This window comes from Ambystoma mexicanum, chromosome 2q (assembly GCF_040938575.1).
Source record: "Ambystoma mexicanum isolate Mex_15411 chromosome 2q, UKY_AmexF1_1, whole genome shotgun sequence".
Taxonomy (NCBI): domain Eukaryota; kingdom Metazoa; phylum Chordata; class Amphibia; order Caudata; family Ambystomatidae; genus Ambystoma; species Ambystoma mexicanum.
This window is the reverse complement of record NC_090924.1, coordinates 1,439,598,628-1,439,617,246: the sequence shown is the minus strand read 5'-3', so window position 1 is coordinate 1,439,617,246 and position 18,619 is coordinate 1,439,598,628. Positions and strand designations below refer to the sequence as shown.

At 46.0% G+C, this 18,619-nt stretch overlaps 1 protein-coding gene across 1 annotated transcript in view; it reads left to right on the top strand.

Annotated features, from left to right (window-relative positions):
• The window catches only part of LOC138570244 (E3 ubiquitin-protein ligase TRIM15-like), a 541,749-nt gene that overhangs the window by 144,029 nt on the left and 379,101 nt on the right, over nt 1-18,619 (top strand). The gene's annotated exons all lie outside the window — the stretch shown is intronic.

Genomic DNA, 18,619 nt, shown 5'->3' with positions numbered 1-18,619 from the left:
GGCACTTTTATTTTTCTTCCAAATAGGTGCCTGTTGTTCATTGAGGTAGTTAAGTTTGTAGTTTGCATTATGAACAGTATCAGTAAATATAAAATCAACTTCAGCAACTCCCAGACAGTGGCTGTTGTGTCCTTCACTCAGAAGAACACAAAGATGTAGCCTCTGTAATTCAGCGATAGGTTCTCTACAGGCAACAATGAGGTAGAGGCAGAGAAAGCCTGCAGATGAAAGGCCTAATCCTGAGAACAAACAGCGCCTTATTCTGCAATGGAGGACTCTTGTGATGGACACACACCTTCTAACCATGAGGATCTAAAGAGATGTCAGATTTGCAATCACCTGGGAATCCTTTTAATACAGACTTTTGCAAGCCAGAGCTAGCAAGAGTAACGCCCTCGGGTGGCTTCCCATTCAACATCCTAGAACATCACTGATGCCCTGGGTCAGTTTGAAGTAGAGTGGCAGGATACTGACTTAATATCATGGCCATGGAAGGCAGTGTTCCAATAGGGTATCTTAGTTAAACACCACAGAATTGGAAAGACATGGTGGAGAGACTGGTCTCAGGTGTTTATGCACTCTCAGGGAATGTCAGGTAAAGACTTCCAGTCTTGTGCAGAACACTGGAAAGTGTAGGTGGACAGACCAGTCTCTGAAAGGGAAACTGCCATAATCACTTTCCTGGAGGGAGTAAAGATAATCACACAAGGGTAGGAGGGGGACCCAGAATTTTCAGATTGATATTCTCCTGAGTGAAAACTTGAATCAGAACATTAGTGCACAAGAGTTTGGTTGCCGGCCATTTCGGCGCTGCACGTTCTGAGCTCTGGCCTTTTTGGCATGCCCTGTTGGCCCCTGCCAGCATGGCACATAGACTGATCAGCACTTTGTTTCCTTGCATATAGTGTCATCCTAAACACAAATAAATATAGTTTTACATTTCAGTTCCCCAGCATGCATGCCCAATTGACCATGCAAGGTGGTGTTTTTTTCTTTTGCCAGCCTTGCATGGCCCATTAGGCAAGGAGGCTGGAGAACTGCTAGGCCAAATGTGTGCTCCTGTTACCTCTCCCCCACATTGAGGTATCCTGGGGTTGCGGGCCCCGGTACTCCAACTACACCATTATTGACATGAACCTGGATATCCTCCTTCCCCAGTTTCCTGCTTCTTCTACAAGTGGTGCTTGGGAGGGACTGGAACAGTTTGTGCGGAGGTAGTCTTGAGTCTTGAGTTGGAGCATGTAAAAGAAAATCCTTTTTGTATGTGTTTGCATACATATGTATACATGTATGAAAGGGTATACATGTATGTTTGTATACATGCATGCAAGAGGTTGTTTCCATGTAAGTGCTTGTATAAATGAGAGTGCAATGTGAATGTTGACTATGGGTGAAAGAGAACTGTGGAAATGTATGAATGGCTCTGAAAGTATGTGTCCATGCAGGTCAAGGAGCAAGGTTTATGGGGGCATTGACACTGCCTGCATGAACATATTCTTACAGTGGTATGGCATGTTTTACTGCCATTATAGGAGAAGGCTAACTCCATCAGTATTCTTTTGTGGGGGAGAGAGAGTCTACATTGGGGCAAATATGTAGACATTTTCACACAGTAGAATAGCATGTTTTTCATGCATTATGTTCAAAGTCAACATAGTTAATGTTCGTACATGGAATACTGACCTACTTTGGTTCATTCAATGTAGCATGTTATGTTTTTATGGCATTATGGGTACAGCCAACTTAATGAGTAAGTTGTTACATTTGGATAGTCAGTAAGGACTTCTTTTGTGCAGTGGCAAGGCCCGTTATGCTGGCATTATGGTCAAAGTCAACATGTGAATGTTATTGAATGGAATACGGCATTACGTTGGTGCAGCCAGTATTGATGTTTTCCTACAGTGACATGGCATGTTTTGCTCACATTATAGGCAGGCAAATAAATCATGAGCAGTGTCTTACGTGAGGCAGTGGGGCATCCAGGAAGGACTTTTCTGTCAGTGGCATGTCTTTGTTTACTGGAAAAATTGTCAAAATCAGCATATGAATGTTCATATGGAATACTGGCGTACATTGGTGAAGCCAATATGGGTGTTTTCTTAGAGTGGCATGGCATTTCCTTCCTGCCATTATGGTGAAAGCCAACATGAGTGTTCTTATGTGGGGTATACTGTCATATAGTGGCACACTATCATACATGTGTGGGCACTGCCAGCCTGACATTTCTTATGCTGGCATACAGTGCTCCAGATAAGATTTTGAGGTCGAGTATTTTACCCCCTATTTTTAAACATTGAGTAAATGCGATTTCAAAGGAGTTAAAATGAGTATTGTCCTCCACAAGAGTAAGTAAGAAGTATGTGAGAGTCCAGCCGACTCATCCAAAGAGTTAAAACTGTATGGAAATCATTATACGGCAGCAGTCCACATCATTACGGAAAAGCAAGTTTCTCTCACAGTTAACAGATAACACAGTGTGCAGTAGAACAAGCACCCTCTCAAAAGTGGAACAGATGAGCACTAACACTGTGAGCATCCCCTGCATGCAAAGCATAGGTACAAGAGCAGCATAACCCTTTTAACATTTCGCTTACACAGAACATGTCAGCTTGTGTAGGAGCTGATCAGGCTTCCCTCACAGAAAGAGAACGGGCAAATCAGGGCAGCAGCAATGCAAGCTTCCATCATGTAGAACAGGTGGAGTGGATCAGTGCAAGTTAAGCAAGGGTAGAAGATATCACACAGAGAACAGATCAGAAATGGATCTATATAACTGGTGCAACATAGGATTCAGGAGTGCATACTCCCCTCCTTATTTTGAATAGGTATGCCATGGACCTCAGAATTCTTTTCTCATATACAACGGGAATATTATGGGTCCCAACGGTACAAGATTACCACAGAGAAGTTGATCACTGCAGTAGAGGTTCCACTCACAGAGAGGAAACTGCATGGGGTAGAGCAGTGCAAGCCACCCCACGCTGAACAGGTAAATGAAGGGTGTCAGAAATGCAAGCTACACTTGCATAGAATGGAAACAGCATAGGCTTAGCCGGCCAAAATTCCCTCACGAAGAACTTGCACAGCAGAGGGTAAGTGATCCAAGCTCTTCTCACATAGATTAGGAACAGAATAGCAGAACAGCAGTGGGAGCACCACATAGAACAGGAACAGTGAATTGCCTCTTCAGTGCAAGTTCCTCACAGATATAACTAGTATAGCATTGATAGCAACTAGTTCAGCTAACTGCTTCCAAAATCAGAAAAACTCCACACAATAGCAATTTTATATTTAGCATTAATTCAACCATAGAACAAATGATTTGTGTACCATTTCCCAGCCACTCTACCGCTCGGCCACTTCATAATGCATGTTGCAGAAGGGGATTACTATTGCAGAAGGATAGTCACTCAACATGCCCTTCACTTTTCCTCTACAAAGTTCAGCACATGTTATCCCTTCTATATATATTTAAATTCTTAAAACGCAAAACAAACCTGGCCAATTACACAGTAAAGCAAACATGACTTGTGTTGTGTGTTTTGAGGTTTTATAGCAGAATTGTCTCTGGATGATTAATGAAAGGACTCATTTCCTGGAACTAGTAGTGCTTAATGGTATGCCAGTGCTGTGATACGATAGCGAAGAGAGGAAAGTGCTCAATGCTAAAATCTACATCTAATCTCGTGGTCAAATGTTGGCTGGCCCAAGTTAGCCAGGCATCCTTCAAAGTCAGCAAACTATCGACTGAGATAATAGTTATCACAGTGCTTATAAGTTGGAGGAATCCTGCATGAAGCGCTAGATACAAATTGAGCTACCTTTCTGGATTACCACTACAGGGACATGTTTTGCTGAGTCTATTTCATTTGCAAATGCAACCATTTCATTGTCTCGTAACGGCACTTGCACTGCTGGAAGAGCCAGGTTTTGGATATTTTAAGTGCAGTCTTGAAGATTTGAAAGAGTCTTTCACCCCTTTTATTGGTGGAATGTTAATCACTCACCATCGAGCAAGTGCTACATTTAATGGACATTTAAACTAGCTATTCAACACTAATCCATGCCCCAGGTAAGTTTTTAAGGTGGGGAGTATTTTGCACACTTTTAAAGTATACGATAAGCAACCAGAACATTACTTAACTTAAAGATTAATAGAACACATTGTTAGGCAGAAACCTGTGCAGTTCCCTCTGGGACCACTGCAAAAGATTTAAGACTACAGGTGTTTGGCAGTAAACCCACTTGGTAGCAGTCTGTACCACCCAGAGGTATCTGGTAGCTGTGGCTGAGCAGTCAGACTTCCCTCAAGAAGAGTTAGGCAGTATATAGAGCATACATAATAGGTACAGAGGCACAGTAGTACAAGCAAACACTGACCAGAGCTAGGTGTAAAAGTATATAATTATTTATTTAAAAGACACACTCATAAATTACACTAGCACAGAAAAGGTAAGTAAGTCAAAACACAGTCACTATTACTTATATGTACATCCCTAGTTATTTGTTGGACAAGTCTAAGTTAACACCACTTATTTCCAAACAGAGGTGAGCGCTTAACGTTAGATGGCACTCCAACAAGTTAGTTAAAAAGGGAGGGAAAAGGCAGAAGTAATGAAAACAGCAAGGTAAAACACTTTTCAGAGTTTCACAGTAAGTTTAGAAAGTCAGTCTATTGCGGAGCAAGGAAGTTCGGTTGCCAGGCCCACTCTAGGGAAAGCCAGGCGAAAAGATGTCCAAGATCACACAATGTCACAAGTCTTTACAGGTGAGTAGGAAAGGTTTTACTAAGTTTAGAAAAGTTTAGTTAGGGTGTCCCAGGCTTACCCAGGTTCGAGAGCCGAGGGCTAAATCTACCCCGTACAATCGGTGGCAAGGGAAGCCGGGCAGAACACGGTACCTTTAAAATGGAAAGGACCCTCCAGTGGTGGCAGTTGTTCCTGGTAGTGGGTGCAAGTCGCGGCGTCGTCCAGAGGAAGAGAAGATCTCGACGTGGAGGAAAGCTGAAGGTCGTTGCACTACCAGGGAAGAAAGCAGCCGTGGATTTTTCCGGTTAAAAGGATGTTACCCCTCTTTCGCGGTTGAGGTAAAAAGTGGTATCCCGGTTGCCGGGGTGCTTGGCACAGGCAAGGCGGCCACGAGATTCTTCAGGGAGGCGAAAAGAAGGCAGAAACTGGTTGTCCCCACCAGTCAAGGGAAGAAGCCTCTCCCGGCTGGAGATCTCCTCTGTCGTTGGGAAAAGTGGTGAGAAGGTTCCGCAGGGCTCCACCGGTGGTGTCGTCTTGGCAGGTCGGCTCGGCTTCTCCCTCTTCGGCTTCTTAGGTCCTGTGGCGACTTCTGAAGAACCAGTCCCAAAAACCCTGCTTTTATGCAGCAAACCCCCATTCATACAGCCTAGCTGTCACTCAAACATGCTAAGTGGTGAGCGGGGCTGCTCACCACTTGGGCCAATCACACCAGAGTGCGACATGAGTTGGCAAGGCAACTCAGTCCGGGGTGCCTAAACCCCCTCCCATACCCCCTGTGGTACCCAGACAGAATGGCACCACTTTGGAGGGCTTCTGTGCAGAAGCCCGCCAAAAGTGGAACAAAGGCTCGACTCGGGTTCAGGGTTACTGAAGTGAACCTAGACGCCATTTTGGCGGCGAGTTCTGGCAAAAAATCCCAACCGGTGAATTTATATTAAATAAACAAACCGGCGGTATCTTTAACATTGCACCAAAAAGTGGTGCATTAAAATCAATGGGAAATCCCATTGGGAAATATTCCGGTGGAATATTTCCGTGGTATCCACTGCCACCAGCCAGAAACTCGGCGAGGGGGGACGGGACAGTACCCCCTCGACAACAGACCCAGGGGCAATCTAATTGCCCCTACCAGTACTTCCACAGTATGTTGGTTTGTACTGGTTAAGTTCCTAAGTTAAGACTAGTAAAGTCAATGGTGACTTTACAGACCCAGGGAGACAGTAGTCAGTCCCCGGGTGTGGAGTCTATGTTTGAGGGTCACTATGACACCCCTGTGTTACTGCACTGAGGGTGCTGTGTAACACACATTCAAAAACCAATGATAGCCTATGGGGAAAAAATACCCCATAGCCCATAAGCACATAGCAAGTCACAGAAACACTCTCAAGTCATGTCCAAGAGTGAGGGTAAAAGAGTCTCACTCTTGGCAGGAGAAAAAATAAACCCCAAAAATCCAGCAAAGCTGCTGGGGGACTCACTAGGTTAGGAAATTCAGCCTAAACAGAGAATTCTCCCTAACACTCGCCCCCCCCAGACTAAGGGACAGGAGGATTTAATCCACTCCTGGATGAACCTCATACCTCTAGTCGATGACATACATCCTAGAGAGTCCATCAGCATTTTGATGGTAACACCCTGACCTGTGCTCAATGGTGAAATCAAACCCTTGGAGGCAGATTGACCATCTCAATAGTTTTGGATTCTCCCCTTTCATTTGCATTAACCATCTCAAGGGTTGCTGGTCAGTCTGAATGACAAAATTAGAACCATACAAGTATGGCCTAAACTTCTTCAGTGCCCACACAATAGCAAAGCATTCTCTTTCTATTGTTGCCCACCTTGTTTTAGGATCCTTCAGTTTTCTACTGATGAAGCAAATGGGGTGTTCCCTACCCTTCTCTTCCAGTTGACTAAGAACTGCACCTATACCTACATTGGAAGCATCAGTTTGTACAATGAAAGTTTGGTGGTAGTCAGGAGCTCGGAGTACTGGAGCTTGGCAAAGAGCTTTCTTCAGGTTTCCAAAGGCCTGATTGCATTCCTCATTCCATTTGACCTTCTTAGGGAATTTTGGAGAGGAGATCACATTCAGAGGAGGAGCTATGGTCCCATAGTTCTCAATGAAATTCCTGTAATACCCAGTGAGGCCTAAGAAGACTCTCACCTGGGTCTGAGTAGTAGGTGTTGTCCAATTTTGCACAGCTTCAATCTTGCTGAGCAAAGGCCTTATCTCTCCACCTCCTACCTCATGTCCAAGGTAGACCACTTTACTCTGTCCAATTTGGCATTTGCTTGCCTTTATGGTCAGATTGGCCTGCTCAAGAGCCTGCAAAACATGTTCTAAGTGGGTCACATGTTCCTCCCAGGAGTGGCTGACGACTGCAATGTCATCCAAGTATGCCATGCAGAAGTCCTCCATCCCAGCTAGAACTTGGTTCACCATCCTTTGGAATGTTGCAGGTGCATTTTCTAGTCCAAAAGGCATAACCTTGAATTGGTATAGGCCAACTGGGGTAGAAAATGCAGTTTTCTCCTTGGCATGGTCTGTCAGGGCTATTTGCCAATAGCCTGACGTAAGGTCCAGTGTGCTGAGGTACTTAGCTGCACCAAGTTTATCCGCCAACTCATCCGTCCTTGGCAAAGGGTGGGCATCAGTCTTGGTGACTGCATTAAGAGCTCTATAGTCCACACAGAATCTCAACTCTTTGGATCCTGCCTTTGGTACTAACACCACTGGGCTAGACCATGGACTAGTAGAGGGCTCTATTACCCCGAGATCAAGCATCTTCTTGACCTCACCTTTGATGTGGGTTCTGACATGTTCTGACATTCTGTATCCTCTGCTTTTGACTGGCAGACAGTCACCAGTGAGTATATCATGCTGTCCCCACGGGGTCAAGCCTGGTGAAAGTGAGAACAGAGGGGCAAACTGATTTAACATAGCTTTGCACTCCTCCTGTTGCTCAGGTGTCAGATCTGAAGAGTGATTAACTCCTTCAACCTTTTCGTCCAAAGGTAAGCCTCTCAGGAGGTCAGGTAGAGCTTCACTCTCCTCCTCCTCTTCTGATGAAGCTAGAAGCAATGCACCTATTTCTGGTCTAGAGACATAGGCTTTGAGGCGGTTGGTGTGGAAGACTCTGGGAGCTTCCCTGGGTTTGCCAAGATCCACCAGATAGTTGACCTCTCCAAGTTTTCCCACAACCTTGAAGGGTCCCATCCATTTGTCTTGCAAGGCCCTCTGCCTCGTTGGAAGCATAACTAGAACTAGCTGGTCTTGAGTAAACCCAACCATGTTAGCCTTCTAATCATGCCAATGTTTGATCAGAGCTTGCCCAGCTTTCAAGTTGTCACTTGCTTCTTCCATCATGTGTGACATTCTCCTCCGGAGACCTATCACATAGTCAGTCACTCTTACTGGCTTGGGGGAAGGAGCACTCTCCAACCCCTCCTTAATCTGGGCCAAGGGGCCTCTGACGGGATGGCCATAGAGAAGTTCAAAGGGAGAATAACCTACTCCCTCCTGAGGGACTTCTCTATAAGCAAAGAGAAGGCATGGCAGTAGAAGGTCCCACTTCTTTTTAAGGGGTTCTTCTAAAGCACCTATCATGCTCTTCATGGTTCTGTTAAACCTTTCTACCAACCCGTTTGTCTGAGGGTGGTATGCGGTTGAGAACTTGTAGGTAACTCCGCAGGTTTTCCACATAGCTTTCATGTAGTGGGAAATAAAATTTGACCCCCTGTCAGAGATCACCTCCTTAGGAAACCCAACCCTGGTAAAAATACCAAGGAGGGCCTTAGCTACGGCCGGAGCTGTAACAGTCCTCATAGGAATTGCCTCAGGGTACCTAGTAGCATGGTCTACTACAACAAGGATAAACCTGTTGCCTGAGGAGGTTGGAGGATCAAGGGGACCAACAATGTCAATCCCTACCCTCTCAAATGGGACTCCTACAACTGGGAGAGGCACTAAAGGTGCCACATTCTTGGAACCAACCTTACCAGAAGTCTGGCAGGTATGGCAGCTCCTGCAATATCTATCTACTTCAGCCCCCATCTTTGGCCAATAAAAGTAGAGAGAGAGCCTTTCCTTGGTCTTCTTGAAACTCAAGTGACCAGCCAAAGGAATCTCATGGGCTAGTTGCAAGAACTGTTGTCTGTTCTCTTGGGGCACTACCAGGCGTTGGTAGGCTCCAGGTTCAGATCCAGTTGGTTCACTGTAGAAGAGGCCATCTTCCCAGTGTAACCTATACTTCCCAGGCTCTTGCCCATCAGCCTGAGAAGCTGCCTGTTGGCGAAGGCCCTCCAGAGTTGGACATTCTCTTTGTCCCTTACGAAAAGCTGACCTGCTGGGTCCACCTTCTGCCAGTAAAGACTGCAGCTCAGGATGGTCAGCCGGGTCCAGGTCTCCAATAAGTTCTGGGCCTCCTACTAGCTCTTCTTCAGAGTCTAGTTCAACCAGACAGGGTTGTACCTCCCTCTCAGCCTCAGCTGGAGGTGGAGTTACAGGTGTAACTTTGGACAACCTCGGGGAAGTCCTTTTTGGAAGCACTGGAGTGCTTGCTGTAGGCTTTTTACTAGGAGTCTTGGGTTGCCCCTTGGCTCCTGATCTGGTAGTCACTGCAGTAAGTTGCTCCAGTGGAAGAGGAGTGATTTCTGTCATTATCTCCTGAGATAAACCTCGCAGGGTTTTCTCTCTTGCAGGTTTTGTGAGCTCCTGTAACCTTTTACTAGGAGGTCTGGGGGTATGTGACACAACTCCAAGAGCTTTCAGGTCATTACCCAACAGAACCCTTCCTGGTACTTCACATTGTATACTGACAGGTATCTTCACAGCCATATCATTACACTGGATGAGAACTGGTAACTGGGGACACATCTGCACAGGCCCTCCAGCTAACTTGGTGAGGCATTTGGGTGCCTTAGCAACATCCTCTGCCTTGTAAAATGATTCATCCACCACAGTTATGCTGGCCCCAGTGTCCCCGATGGCAGGAGTCTCCTGACCATTCATGTGGACACTGTCCTTATAATACTCTTTAGTATTATCTGGGATAGAATTATAGACATCTAAATTCTGTTGTTCCCACAACCCCAGAGAGACTAAAGAAACACAAGCTGAGACTCCAGTGGGTTCATCAGCCAGTAGTAGAAAGTTTCCACTTGCCATAGGGACTTCCTCCTCTGGAGCGAAGGCTAAGGAGACAAGCTGGATCCCTGAAGGTTTACCCTTACATCTGGGATCTCCTTTCACATGGTCAGTAGCCTTACAAACATAACAGGATCCAAAGGTCCTTTGGAATGGAGGCTTGTTCTGACCTTCTGGTTTGGCACCAGAAGGTATACTACTCTGCTGTGGTTTCCCAGGTGGCTTACCCTTATGGTGTGGTTTGGGGCCCTCTTTGGAATTGGAATTATTAGAATTCTCTTTGGACTCTTTCTTAGGCTGTCTCCCCTCATCCTTCTTCTGGGTTACCCCAGAATCCTTGTGAGTAGCCCTGTTGGCAACCCACAAGTCAGCAACCTTAGCTAGCTTTCTAGGATCTAATTCCTGTGAATCAGCCAAGTGCTGTCTGAGCTCAGGAGAGCAGGCATCATAAATTGACTCCATCATTACAAGATTTCTCATTCCTTCATAAGTGTTCACTTTGTAACCCTTAATCCATCCCTCTAAGTTTTTCAACCCTTCACACACCCAGGTAGCCCAAGGGGTACCATCATGCTTTTTGAGGCTTCTAAACCACCTAAGATACTGGGAAGGGGTCTTCCCAAACCTAGCTATCAAAGCTAGTTTCACACATTCATACTCTTTCCTATCCTCCTCCCCCAACTTCATTACTGCATCAGTTGCAACAGGGGGGAGCCTAGAGAACAACCAGGTGAGTAACTCATTACCTGTGAGGTTCTGGAGCCCATGATTATACTCAAACATAGACAACCAATCCAACACATCCAACTTAGGCTCATACATACCAATTAATTCTTTAGGCATCCGGGGTCTTTTAGGACTGGAACTTCTAGAGGAGCCAGAGAGAGAAGCATTCTCAACAGACAATTTCTTCATTTCTAGCTCATACTTGAGCTCCATTTCTCTTAGCCTTAGTTCTTTGTCAGTTTGAGTATTAAGTTTCTTGTACTCTAATTCCAGTTTCATTTTCTCTAGTTCATAGTATTGAGGACTAAACGTGGGACCTGGCAAAGGTCCAGTAGGTACAGCTGGTAAGGCAGAGAGAGGCCTAGAGGGAACATCTACAGCAGTTTCATCTTCCTCTTCTGGTTCTGACCCAAGATCATCAATACTTTGTTCAATATCAATATCATTGCTGTTCTCTACATTTGCTGGAGTGGTAGGTTCCTCTGAACCATCATCCAGACTTTGGTTTTCTAACAACGTTTCTATTAGCTCTATTTTCTTGCCTTTAGTCATGAGATTCTTATGCTTACAGAGAACTCTTAAACAATCAGCAGTTTTTGTAGCAAGGGACTCTTGACTATAACTTTCCATAGCAGACATGTTAGAAAATGACTTTTTCTTTTTGTGCTTAAGCTGTGTGGTTAGTTGCACTAAGGTATCTCAAAAGTACACTAAAGTGTATACTCAATACAAATCCCACCGCTGTACACCAGTGTTAGGCAGAAACCTGTGCAGTTCCCTCTGGGACCACTGCAAAAGATTTAAGACTACAGGTGTTTGGCAGTAAACCCACTTGGTAGCAGTCTGTACCACCCAGAGGTATCTGGTAGCTGTGGCTGAGCAGTCAGACTTCCCTCAAGAAGAGTTAGGCAGTATATAGAGCATACATAATAGGTACAGAGGCACAGTAGTACAAGCAAACACTGACCAGAGCTAGGTGTAAAAGTATATAATTATTTATTTAAAAGACACACTCATAAATTACACTAGCACAGAAAAGGTAAGTAAGTCAAAACACACTCACTATTACTTATATGTACATCCCTAGTTATTTGTTGGACAAGTCTAAGTTAACACCACTTATTTCCAAACGGAGGTGAGCGCTTAACGTTAGATGGCACTCCAACAAGTTAGTTAAAAAGGGAGGGAAAAGGCAGAAGTAATGAAAACAGCAAGGTAAAACACTTTTCAGAGATTCACAGTAAGTTTAGAAAGGCAGTCTATTGCGGAGCAAGGAAGTTCGGTTGCCAGGCCCACTCTAGGGAAAGCCAGGCGAAAAGATGTCCAAGATCACACAATGTCACAAGTCTTTACAGGTGAGTAGGAAAGGTTTTACTAAGTGTAGAAAAGTTTAGTTAGGGTGTCCCAGGCTTACCCAGGTTCGAGAGCCGAGGGCTAAATCTACCCCATACAACCTGTGGCAAGGGAAGCCGGGCGGAACACGGTACCTTTAAAATGGAAAGGATCCTCCAGCGGTGGCAGTTGTTCCTGTTAGTGGGTGCAAGTCGCGGCGTCGTCCAGAGGAAGAGAAGATCTCGACGTGTAGGAAAGCTGAAGGTCGTTGCACTACCAGGGAAGAAACCAGCCGTGGATTTTTCCGGTTAAAAGGATGTTACCCCTCTTTCACGGTTGAGGTAAAAAGTGGTATCCCGGTTGCCGGGGTGCTTGGCACAGGCAAGGCGGCCACGAGATGCTTCAGGGAGGCGAAAAGAAGGCAGAAACTGGTTGTCCCCACCAGTCAAGGGAAGAAGACTCTCCCGGCTGGAGATCTCCTCTGTCGTTGGGAAAAGTGGTGAGACGGTTCCGCAGGGCTCCACCGGTGGTGTCGTCTTGGCAGGTCGGCTCGGCTTCTCCCTCTTCGGCTTCTTAGGTCCTGTGGCGACTTCTGAAGAACCAGTCCCAAAAACCCTGCTTTTATGCAGCAAACCCCCATTCATACAGCCTAGCTGTCACTCAAACATGCTAAGTGGTGAGCGGGGCAGCTCACCACTTGCGCCAATCACACCAGAGTGTGACATGAGTTGGCAAGGCAACTCAGTCCAGGGTGCCTAAACCCCCTCCCACACACCCTGTGGTACCCAGACAGAATGGCACCACTTTGGAGGGCTTCTGTGCAGGAGCCCGCCAAAAGTGGAACAAAGGCTCGGGTCGGGTTCAGGGTTACTGAAGTGAACCTAGGCGCCATTTTGGCGGCGAGTTCTGGCAAAAAATCCCAACCGGTGAATTTATGTTAAATAAACAAACCGGCGGTATCTTTAACATTGCACCAAAAAGTGGTGCATTAAAATCAATGGGAAATCCCATTGGGAAATATTCCTGTGGAATATTTCCGTGGTATCCACTGCCACCAGCCAGAAACTCGGCGAGGGGGGACGGGACAGTACCCCCTCGACAACAGACCCAGGGGCAATCTAATTGCCCCTACCAGTACTTCCACTGTGTGGAGTCTATGTTTGAGGGTCACTATGACACCCCTGTGTTACTGCACTGAGGGTGCTGTGTAACACACATTCAAAAACCAATGATAGCCTATGGGGAAAAAATACCCCATAGCCCATAAGCACATAGCAAGTCACAGAAACACTCTCAAGTCATGTCCAAGAGTGAGGGTAAAAGAGTCTCACTCTTGGCAGGAGAAAAAATAAACCCCAAAAATCCAGCAAAGCTGCTGGGGGACTCACTATGTTAGGAAATTCAGCCTAAACAGAGAATTCTCCCTAACACTCGCCCCCCCCAGACTAAGGGACAGGAGGATTTAATCCACTCCTGGATGAACCTCATACCTCTAGTCGATGACATACATCCTAGAGAGTCCATCAGCATTTTGATGGTAACACCCTGACCTGTGCTCAATGGTGAAATCAAACCCTTGGAGGCAGATTGACCATCTCAATAGTTTTGGATTCTCCCCTTTCATTTGCATTAACCATCTCAAGGGTTGGTGGTCAGTCTGAATGACAAAATTAGAACCATACAAGTATGGCCTAAACTTCTTCAGTGCCCACACAATAGCAAAGCATTCTCTTTCTATTGTTGCCCACCTTGTTTCAGGATCCTTCAGTTTTCTACTGATGAAGCAAATGGGGTGTTCCCTACCCTTCTCTTCCAGTTGACTAAGAACTGCACCTATACCTACATTGGAAGCATCAGTTTGTACAATGAAAGTTTGGTGGTAGTCAGGAGCTCGGAGTACTGGAGCTTGGCAAAGAGCTTTCTTCAGGTTTCCAAAGGCCTGATTGCATTCCTCATTCCATTTGACCTTCTTAGGGAATTTTGGAGAGGAGATCACATTCAGAGGAGAAGCTATGGTCCCATAGTTCTCAATGAAATTCCTGTAATACCCAGTGAGGCCTAAGAAGGCTCTCACCTGGGTCTGAGTAGTAGGTGTTGTCCAATTTTGCACAGCTTCAATCTTGCTGAGCAAAGGCCTTATCTCTCCACCTCCTACCTCATGTCCAAGGTAGACCACTTTACTCTGTCCAATTTGGCATTTGCTTGCCTTTATGGTCAGATTGGCCTGCTCAAGAGCCTGCAAAACATGTTCTAAGTGGGTCACATGTTCCTCCCAGGAGTGGCTGACGACTGCAATGTCATCCAAGTATGCCATGCAGAAGTCCTCCATCCCAGCTAGAACTTGGTTCACCATCCTTTGGAATGTTGCAGGTGCATTTTCTAGTCCAAAAGGCATAACCTTGAATTGGTATAGGCCAACTGGGGTAGAAAATGCAGTTTTCTCCTTGGCATGGTCTGTCAGGGCTATTTGCCAATAGCCTGACGTAAGGTCCAGTGTGCTGAGGTACTTAGCTGCACCAAGTTTATCCACCAACTCATCCGTCCTTGGTGACTGCATTAAGAGCTCTATAGTCCACACAGAATCTCAACTCTTTGGATCCTGCCTTTGGTACTAACACCACTGGGCTAGACCATGGACTAGTAGAGGGCTCTATTACCCCGAGATCAAGCATCTTCTTGACCTCACCTTTGATGTGGGTTCTGACATGTTCTGACATTCTGTATCCTCTGCTTTTGACTGGCAGACAGTCACCAGTGAGTATATCATGCTGTCCCCACGGGGTCAAGCCTGGTGAAAGAGAGAACAGAGGGGCAAACTGATTTAACATAGCTTTGCACTCCTCCTGTTGCTCAGGTGTCAGATCTGAAGAGTGATTAACTCCTTCAACCTTTTCGTCCAAAGGTAAGCCTCTCAGGAGGTCAGGTAGAGCTTCACTCTCCTCCTCCTCTTCTGATGAAGCTAGAAGCAATGCACCTATTTCTGGTCTAGAGACATAGGCTTTGAGGCGGTTGGTGTGGAAGACTCTGGGAGCTTCCCTGGGTTTGCCAAGATCCACCAGATAGTTGACCTCTCCAAGTTTTCCCACAACCTTGAAGGGTCCCATCCATTTGTCTTGCAAGGCCCTCTGCCTCGTTGGAAGCATAACTAGAACTAGCTGGTCTTGAGTAAACCCAACCATGTTAGCCTTCTAATCATGCCAATGTTTGATCAGAGCTTGCCCAGCTTTCAAGTTGTCACTTGCTTCTGCCATCATGTGTGACATTCTCCTCCGGAGACCTATCACATAGTCAGTCACTCTTACTGGCTTGGGGGAAGGAGCACTCTCCAACCCCTCCTTAATCTGGGCCAAGGGGCCTCTGACGGGATGGCCATAGAGAAGTTCAAAGGGAGAATAACCTACTCCCTCCTGAGGGACTTCTCTATAAGCAAAGAGAAGGCATGGCAGTAGAAGGTCCCACTTCTTTTTAAGGGGTTCTTCTAAAGCACCTATCATGCTCTTCATGGTTCTGTTAAACCTTTCTACCAACCCGTTTGTCTGAGGGTGGTATGCAGTTGAGAACTTGTAGGTAACTCCGCAGGTTTTCCACATAGCTTTCATGTAGTGGGAAATAAAATTTGACCCCCTGTCAGAGATCACCTCCTTAGGAAACCCAACCCTGGTAAAAATACCAAGGAGGGCCTTAGCTACGGCCGGAGCTGTAACAGTCCTCATAGGAATTGCCTCAGGGTACCTAGTAGCATGGTCTACTACAACAAGGATAAACCTGTTGCCTGAGGAGGTTGGAGGATCAAGGGGACCAACAATGTCAATCCCTACCCTCTCAAATGGGACTCCTACAACTGGGAGAGGCACTAAAGGTGCCACATTCTTGGAACCAACTTACCAGAAGTCTGGCAGGTATGGCAGCTCCTGCAATATCTATCTACTTCAGCCCCCATCTTTGGCCAATAAAAGTAGAGAGAGAGCCTTTCCTTGGTCTTCTTGAAACTCAAGTGACCAGCCAAAGGAATCTCATGGGCTAGTTGCAAGAACTGTTGTCTGTTCTCTTGGGGCACTACCAGGCGTTGGTAGGCTCCAGGTTCAGATCCAGTTGGTTCACTGTAGAAGAGGCCATCTTCCCAGTGTAACCTATACTTCCCAGGCTCTTGCCCATCAGCCTGAGAAGCTGCCTGTTGGCGAAGGCCCTCCAGAGTTGGACATTCTCTTTGTCCCTTACGAAAAGCTGACCTGCTGGGTCCACCTTCTGCCAGTAAAGACTGCAGCTCAGGATGGTCAGCCGGGTCCAGGTCTCCAATAAGTTCTGGGCCTCCTACTAGCTCTTCTTCAGAGTCTAGTTCAACCAGACAGGGTTGTACCTCCCTCTCAGCCTCAGCTGGAGGTGGAGTTACAGGTGTAACTTTGGACAACCTCGGGGAAGTCCTTTTTGGAAGCACTGGAGTGCTTGCTGTAGGCTTTTTACTAGGAGTCTTGGGTTGCCCCTTGGCTCCTGATCTGGTAGTCACTGCAGTAAGTTGCTCCAGTGGAAGAGGAGTGATTTCTGTCATTATCTCCTGAGATAAACCTCGCAGGGTTTTCTCTCTTGCAGGTTTTGTGAGCTCCTGTAACCTTTTACTAGGAGGTCTGGGGGTATGTGACACAACTCCAAGAGCTTTCAGGTCATTACCCAACAGAACCCTTCCTGGTACTTCACATTGTATACTGACAGGTATCTTCACAGCCATATCATTACACTGGATGAGAACTGGTAACTGGGGACACATCTGCACAGGCCCTCCAGCTAACTTGGTGAGGCATTTGGGTGCCTTAGCAACATCCTCTGCCTTGTAAAATGATTCATCCACCACAGTTATGCTGGCCCCAGTGTCCCCGATGGCAGGAGTCTCCTGACCATTCACGTGGACACTGTCCTTATAATACTCTTTAGTATTATCTGGGATAGAATTATAGACATCTAAATTCTGTTGTTCCCACAACCCCAGAGAGACTAAAGAAACACAAGCTGAGACTCCAGTGGGTTCATCAGCCAGTAGTAGAAAGTTTCCACTTGCCATAGGGACTTCCTCCTCTGGAGCGAAGGCTAAGGAGACAAGCTGGATCCCTGAAGGTTTACCCTTACATCTGGGATCTCCTTTCACATGGTCAGTAGCCTTACAAACATAACAGGATCCAAAGGTCCTTTGGAATGGTGGCTTGTTCTGACCTTCTGGTTTGGCACCAGAAGGTATACTACTCTGCTGTTGTTTCCCAGGTGGCTTACCCTTATGGTGTGGTTTGGGGCCCTCTTTGGAATTGGAATTATTAGAATTCTCTTTGAACTCTTTCTTAGGCTGTCTCCCCTCATCCTTCTTCTGGGTTACCCCAGAATCCTTGTGAGTAGCCCTGTTGGCAACCCACAAGTCAGCAACCTTAGCTAGCTTTCTAGGATCTAATTCCTGTGAATCAGCCAAGTGCTGTCTGAGCTCAGGAGAGCAGGCATCATAAATTGACTCCATCATTACAAGATTTCTCATTCCTTCATAAGTGTTCACTTTGTAACCCTTAATCCATCCCTCTAAGTTTTTCAACCCTTCACACACCCAGGTAGCCCAAGGGGTACCATCATGCTTTTTGAGGCTTCTAAACCACCTAAGATACTGGGAAGGGGTCTTCCCAAACCTAGCTATCAAAGCTAGTTTCACACATTCATACTCTTTCCTATCCTCCTCCCCCAACTTCATTACTGCATCAGTTGCAACAGGGGGGAGCCTAGAGAACAACCAGGTGAGTAACTCATTACCTGTGAGGTTCTGGAGCCCATGATTATACTCAAACATAGACAACCAATCCAACACATCCAACTTAGGCTCATACATACCAATCAATTCTTTAGGCATCCGGGGTCTTTTAGGACTGGAACTTCTAGAGGAGCCAGAGAGAGAAGCATTCTCAACAGACAATTTCTTCATTTCTAGCTCATACTTGAGCTCCATTTCTCTTAGCCTTAGTTCTTTGTCAGTTTGAGTATTAAGTTTCTTGTACTCTAATTCCAGTTTCATTTTCTCTAGTTCATAGTATTGAGGACTAAACGTGGGACCTGGCAAAGGTCCAGTAGGTACAGCTGGTAAGGCAGAGAGAGGCCTAGAGGGAACATCTACAGCAGTTTCATCTTCCTCTTCTGGTTCTGACCCAAGATCATCAATACTTTGTTCAATATCAATATCATTGCTGTTCTCTACATTTGCTGGAGTGGTAGGTTCCTCTGAACCATCATCCAGACTTTGGTTTTCTAACAACGTTTCTATTAGCTCTATTTTCTTGCCTTTAGTCATGAGATTCTTATGCTTACAGAGAACTCTTAAACAATCAGCAGTTTTTGTAGCAAGGGACTCTTGACTATAACTTTCCATAGCAGACATGTTAGAAAATGACTTTTTCTTTTTGTGCTTAAGCTGTGTGGTTAGTTGCACTAAGGTATCTCAAAAGTACACTAAAGTGTATACTCAATACAAATCCCACCGCTGTACACCAGTGTTAGGCAGAAAACTGTGCAGTTCCCTCTGGGACCACTGCAAAAGATTTAAGACTACAGGTGTTTGGCAGTAAACCCACTTGGTAGCAGTCTGTACCACCCAGAGGTATCTGGTAGCTGTGGCTGAGCAGTCAGACTTCCCTCAAGAAGAGTTAGG